The sequence below is a fragment of the Penaeus vannamei genome, chromosome 38 (assembly GCF_042767895.1).
Source record: "Penaeus vannamei isolate JL-2024 chromosome 38, ASM4276789v1, whole genome shotgun sequence".
In the NCBI taxonomy this organism is placed as follows: Eukaryota; Metazoa; Arthropoda; class Malacostraca; order Decapoda; family Penaeidae; genus Penaeus; species Penaeus vannamei.
Genome location: NC_091586.1, coordinates 23,096,279 through 23,103,778, shown reverse-complemented (window position 1 = coordinate 23,103,778; position 7,500 = coordinate 23,096,279).

Here is a 7,500-nt window from a genome sequence, read left to right as displayed (position 1 = left end):
ATGGATGGGCGGCTTATGCGAACGACAGATGGGTGTAGCAACATGGCGGATCTCCTTATTTACTTACCTGTTTATTTATTCATTTATTTATCTATCTACTTGTTTATTTGTTTGGTTACTCATCTATTTATTTGATTATATGTTTATTCTATTATTTATCTATTTAGTTTCTTTAACGAGAGGAGTGTTGTTATTTTTTCTTCATTATTTTTATGCTGTTTTCCTAGTTTGTAAAAAATAGAAAACACTCTTTCACGATTTATTAATTCTGTTTTGGTTTTGGTTTCGATTTCGTCAGTATTTCATCATCATCTTCTTCTTTCTTTTTCTTCTTATTTTCTATTTCTACTTCTTCGACCTTCCCTTTATTTCGTATTCCCCTTCCTCTACCTTCATCACATCCACCTTTTACCCCGATAACATCACCCTCATCTATCTCAAACGTTTTTTTTTTTTATCTATCCAACAGCAATAATCTTGTATCTAGTTTTATTCCTCGTCGATAGGCCTACATAGATCTCGCACTGGTTCTAGAAAGCTCAAAGAGAGAGGCCTATGACATTTCCGTAGGCCTATGAGGAAAGGGTACTTATTACGCCAAAGCAGAGGGTCTGCCGAGATCACATTTATTCGTGTGCGTTTTGTAGGATGATGTGTGTGTGTGTGTGTGTGTGTGTGTGTGTGTGTGTGTGTGTGTGTGTGTGTGTGTGTGTGTGTGTGTGTGTGTGTATGTGTGTGTGTGTGTGTGTGTGTGTGTGTGTGTGTCTGTAAATATAAATATGCATGTACATATATAGTTATACCTATATATATATTTGTGTGTATATATATATATATATATATATATATATATATATATATATATATATATATATATATATAAATATATATATATATATACATATATATATATATATTAATACAAAATATATATAAATATATATATATATATATATATATATATATATATATATATATATGTATATATATTTATATATATAAATATATATATACATGAAAAAAAAAAAATATATATATATATATATATATATGTATATATGTATATATATATATATATATATATATATATATATATATATATATATATATATATATATATATATATATATGCCTTGTTTATGAAGAAGTGACAACAAGAGTAGAATATACCTTATCAACAAAACAGTACTTCAGATTTATTTTATCTACATAAAGCGTTTTGTATATTTGCCATCATATGATATTAGGTAATACTTAACGAGCAGAATTATTTGACGTTTAACTAAACATATAACATCCCAATCCACCATTTAAACCAACCATTAAAAGAATGATAATAAATAAAACTCAATCACATTTCCCCATCGAATTTTACCCGCAAAACATCGATCGAATTTTGAATCCGACGTTATTAGTATTAAAAAAAAAAAAAGAGAGAAAAAAAAATAAACTGTATTTTGCTCCATGCTGTCACAGCGTCACGGCGCATCACAGCAGCATTATGCAGCATAACACTGCACCCTTTGACGCTGCTGTGGGTATTGTAATCCTTAAAATCCATGGGTGTATTGTGTATGGTGTCAGTGTTTTGTTTAGCAGATTATTCATGCGTTTATCCTCGTGTATGTGGATGTATGGGTGGATGTATAAATGTACGCACCGTGTACACACGTATATGCGTACACACACATACACATAGACAGAGGCAGAAAGAGACAGTGACAGACAAGTAGATAGAGACGGGAATAGACAGACAAACAAATAGAGAGAAAACCAGAGAGATACAGACAAGACAGAGACACAGACAGAGATGGGGAGAGAGAGAGAGGGAGAAGGAGTAGAGGGAGAGGAAGAAAGAGACAGAGAGAGAGAGAGACAGAGGGAGAAAAAAAAAGAAATAGATAGAGAGAAGAAAGAAAGAGAAAGAGAAAAAAATGAGAAGAGCGAAAAACAGAGAGAAGAAAGAAAGAAGAAAGAGAAAAAGAAAAAAGAAAGAAAGAGAGAGAGAGACCCCCCAGTCTACCCCCCCCCCCGCCCATCGCCACGAAGTCCATGTGGGCCAAAAGAGTCATGTGTTGTCCAACAAAGACTGAAAATCAATCAATTTATTTCCTCCCATCAAAGACCCTCAATGGAGAAGGACACGGTGGGGAGTGAAGGGTAGGAAGAATGGAGAGAGAGAGAGAGAGAGAGAGAGAGAGAGAGAGAGAGAGAGAGAGAGAGAGAGAGAGAGAGAGAGAGAGAGAGAGAGAGAGAGAGAGACAAAAAGAGAGAGAGCGAGAGAGAAAGAGAGAGAGAGAGAGAGAGAGAGAGAGAGAGAGAGAGAGAGAGAGAAAGAGATGGAGTAATAGATAGAAATGGAGTAATAGATAGAAATGGAGAGGGAGATAGAGACACAGACAGAAATATATAAGGATAGATAGAAAGAGAGAAAGACAGACAGACAGAGAGAGAGAGAGAGAGAGAGAGAGAGAGAGAGAGAGAGAGAGAGAGAAGAGAGAGAGAGAGAGAGAGAGAGAGAGAGAGAGAGAGAGAGAGAGAGAGGGAGGGAGGGATATAAAGATAAAGTAAGAGATGGAGTTAGAGATAGAAATGGAGATGGAGATGGAGATAGAGATAGAGACAGAGATAGATAAGGATAGAGAGAAAGACAGACAGACAGAGAGAGAGAGAGAAGGGAAGGGAGAGAGAGAGAGAGAGAGAGGGGGGCGGATATAGAGATAAAGTAAGAGATGGAGTTAGAGATAGAAATGGAGATGGAGATAGAGACAGAGATAGATAAGAATAGAGAGAAAGAGAGAAAGACAGACAGAGAGAGAGAGAGAGAAGGGGAGGGAGAGAGAGAAAGATAGAGCGAGAGAGAGCTGCAACAAAAAGAAGAAAAGAGAAGAAAGAAGAAAGAGAAAAAAGAAAGAATGAAAGAAACAGACACAGAGACAGGAAAAAAGACAGCGACACACACAGAGAGAGAGGGAGAGAGAGAGAGAGAGAGAGAGAGAGAGAGAGAGAGAGAGAGAAGAGAGAGAGAGAGAGAGAGAGAGAGAGAGAGAGAGAGAGAGAGAGAGAGAAAGAAAGAGAGGGAGAGAATGAGAGAGAGCGAGAGAGAGAGCGAACGAGAGAAAGAAAGAAAGAAAGAAAAACAAAGAAAGAAAAGAGAAACAGAAAGAGAGAAGAGGCAAAGAGGGGTGATGGGGCTAAAGGGGGGGCTAAGGGAGGGGGGGGGAGGGAAGGGTTAGCCTCTCCCCGACACTCCATATGGCAGAAGCACCCCTGGCTGTCGCTGTTCAATAGAGGAACCATTTTCGCGTCTCTTGACTTCGCGGGCTGTCGTTGGGCTGTCGTCTATGGCTGAGGGTCGAGGTGTCATGGTTATCATTTTGATCGAATGGTCATCGCTTGAAAAGAAGGAGAAGAAGAAGAGAGAGAGAGAAAAAGAAGAAGAAGTAGAAGAAGAAGAAGAGAGAGAGAGAGAGAGAGAGAGAGAGAGAGAGAGAGAGAGAGAGAGAAAGAGAAAGAGAAAGAGAGAGAAAGAGAGAGAGAGAGAGAGATAAAGAGAGAGAGAGAGAGAGAGAGAGAGAGAGAGCGAGAGATGAGAGAGAGAGAGAGAGAAAAAAAGAAAGAAAGAAAAAAAGAAAAAAAAAAAAAAAAAAAAAAAAAAAAAAAAAAAAAAAAAATATATATATATATATATATATATATATATATATATATATATATATATATATATATATATATATATATATATATAGAGGGAGAGAGAGAGAGAGAGCGAGAGAGAGAGTAAAGAAAAAAGGTAAAGGCTTGATTTGTTTTGTTTCTTGTTTTCTCTTTTTTATTATTATTCTAGATGTTATGTTCTTTGTTTATGTATGTTTGTATTTTTGTTTGTCTGTCTCTCTCTCTCTCTGTCTGTCTGCCTGCTTGCCTGCCTACCTGTCTATCTATCTATCAGTTAACTATCTTTCAAACTATCTATCCATCCTTCCCTTCTCTACCTCACCCCTTCCTCCCTTCTTCATTCCTTTCTTTCTTTCTTTCTTCCATCTTTTCTTCCTCCCCTCTACAGTTCTGCTTGCCTCACCCTCTCCCTTCCTCCATCCCTCCCACCCTCTCTCCCTCCCGTCCCTCTATCTCCCTCTCCTTCCATCCCTTTATATACCTCTCCTTTCCTCCCTCTCTTCCTCCTTGTATCTCCCCTTCATTCCCTCCCTCTCTTCCTCCCTCCCTCCCTCCTCTCTCTCCCTCTCTTCCTCCCTCCCTCCCTCTATCTCCCCCTCATTCGCTCCCTCTCTTCCTCCTTCCCTCCCTCTCTCCCTGCCTCCCTCCTCCCTTCTCTCTCTTCCCTCTTTCTCTCCCTTTCATATTTTTTTAGAGTAAAGAAATTATCACAGTGAACGGTCGGCTGGTGACAATTAGCCACGCCCCCTCAATCTCGTCCGGTCCTTGTGTTGGGCGCCGCCCCTCAAGCCTTTGATGGGCGTGTGTGTGGGGGGGGGGCCGTGTGTGTGTGTATGTGTGTGTAGGGGGGCCGTCTGTGTGTGTGTGTGTGTGTGTGTGTGTGTGTGTGTGTATGTAAGGGGGACCGTGTGTGTGTGTGTGTGTGTGTGTGTACATTTGTATGCATATCTGTGTGTTAGAGAAAGAGAAAAAGAGAGAGAGATAGAGATAGAAAAAGAGAGAGATAAAGAGAAGAAGAGAAAGAGAGAAAGATAGAGACAGATAAAGACAAAGAGAAATAGAAAAAAAGAGAAAGAAAGAGAACACACACGCATGTCTATGTACACATGTACATCCACGCTCATGTACGCCTTTCCCCCCGTGTACATCCACCGAGACACCACACATCTGCCTCAGCACGTATCCCCCCCCATACCCCCATACCCCCCTACCCCCCTACCCGCGTGCATGTGTCCGCTCTTGTATCCGAAGGCGATGCGTGTGTCTCCCCCCCCCTCCCCTCTCCCCCCTCCCCTCCCTCCCCCATACGTCAAGCTGACCATCGAGTGGGCGGAGTCACGGTGTCGTCATTAGACACGCCACGCCCACTCCGGTTGTCACGAAGGGCGGCCCCGAAAGAGGTTCGTGTGAGATTGATTTCCTCTTTATGGTTAAAAAAATAAAAAATAAAAAGATAAAAAATAAAAGAGTTCTTGGTTTTGTGTATGGGGAAAGTAGGGGGAAAGGGGAGAGGGGGGGGGGGGTAGATGAGAGGGAAGGAGGAAGGGGAGAGAGGAAGAGGAAGGATTAGAAAAATAGAGAGAAAGAGAGAGGGAGGGAGGGAGAGGGAGAGGGAGAAGGCGAGGGAGAGAGAGAGTGAGAGAGAAAGAAAAGGAAAGAGAGAGACAGAGACAGACAGACAGACAGAGACAGAGAGAAGGAGAAAAAGAGAGAGGGAGAAGAAAGACAGAGTGAGAGAAAGACAGACAAACACATACATACAAACAGACATATAAAAGAAATAAAAAAGATACATACACACATGCATAAACAGACAAGCAGATAACTACATTTACACATACGTACATACAAAAACAGCTAAACAAACAAACAAACAGACAAAAGGAAATCAAAATACGCAAGGTATATGAATTAAGAAATAAAAGTAGACCATTTTTCGCGACACAAACCTCGACAATAAGAAATGAAAGACGTACACATCTCCAGTTAGCACAATGAACCAGACAGATTCAAAAACTGCATCACATTTCCTAAACCTTTTGAATGTCACTCTTCAGACTCTCGACAAGAATAATAATGGGGGAAAAAAAGATTAAAAAAAAGAGTTGGGATAAAAAAAAAAACAAAAAAACACAAACTAGCATCGTCAAGGCAGCGAGCGCGGGGTTATCCATATATTTTCCGAGAGTCTGGCAGCGGCGTGGAATAATGGCGCCACGTCACGTTGTCAAAATGAATGAAACTTTCCCTCTTTTGCACTAAATACTGGACCATCTCTGCATGTGTCGCGTAAGTCTCTTGTCTTCAACGTGGGCTGCAAGTTGAAGGACTTGTGGAGAGCTGTTGACGATAGCATCAAAGAACGGGAGGAATATAAGCGCGGGAAAAAAGAGAGAGAAAAAGAAAACGGAAGGGGAAAAATATCTTATCCCGGCGGTCTCTGCCACTCCAGCCCTTCACTTTACTCCTTCTGATGATGCTGTTGATGTAGGTACGGGGTTATTTCGAAAACTTTTTTTTCTTCTCATTTTTGGGGGGGAAAGTTATATCTAATGGCTTCTGTTTGAAAAAAAAAAAAAAAAAAACTGTGGAGGTATTGATACTTTTATTTTATTTTGTCATGAATGTTTATTTTGACATTTTTTAAAGCAGGAGTTATCTTTATTTTGAAAATGTATAGCTTCATGGTGAAAAATAAAACATTTGGAATATATGGTTGAATATATATTTTCTGGTTTATTAATTATTCTATATTCTCATTAAGCTGATAATGAACTGTCATTAAAATCCTTCAAATACCTCTAGTATATATTTAACTTTGACGGTTCAGGAAATATATTGTGGTAGATGAAATATTTATTATAATTGAAAACAGCGAAGGTAAAAGTTTCCCACAATCTTTATAAAGTTGTAATAGATCATTATTAATCAATAATGATAAATACGTTTGAAAATCAAATAGCTTCGTTAAAGTCTAGGTGATATAACAACAATAATAAGAGAAGTAGCGTGATTACTAGCCAATCAATTATTTATATCGATGGCAAATTGAAAAAAAATAATAATAATGAAGAAAACATCAATGTTGAAAAGCCTTTTGGTAAAATATTGACCTTAAAGATATTGATAGCCATATTCGGATAGAAAAACAATGCATAAGGGTATTTGCGATAATAATGATAAGACACGTTAATAACTACGATGATGGTTGTTATGGTGATTGTTATGATTATATTAATGATTATGGCAACAACGCTAATAGTAATAATAGCACTAATAATGATGATGATAATAAGCATTACAATATTGATCATGGTACTAATGATGATGATGGTAATGATAATAATAATAATAATAATAGTAATAATAATAATAATAATAATAATAATAATAATAACAGTGATAATGCTAATAATGATGCTAATGATAACAATAATAATAAAATTACCAAAACAACAACAATAAGAATAGTATGGTAACAGAAATAACAATAATGATATACGTAACTTGAGCGACAGCAATGTCACCGATAACACACATCACATCAAACAGAGAAAAGACAAAAATAGAACCGAGGAATTTCCAAAGCGAAGTCGGTCGGTTCATCTATCAAAAAGCGGTTCCGAACCAACGCTTTGCAACATCACTTATCTCCATGAAAGAAATAAAAAAAAGACAGGAGATAATCCATCGTCTGTGAAAGCCTGGACGCCGGTGACATCTGCAGCTCCCATTTATCCGAGCAGGAGACCCCCTTAGCCTTGAGGAATTTAAGGGGGGGAATTTCGACATTTATGCGTGTGTGTTTCTGCTCGGCGACGT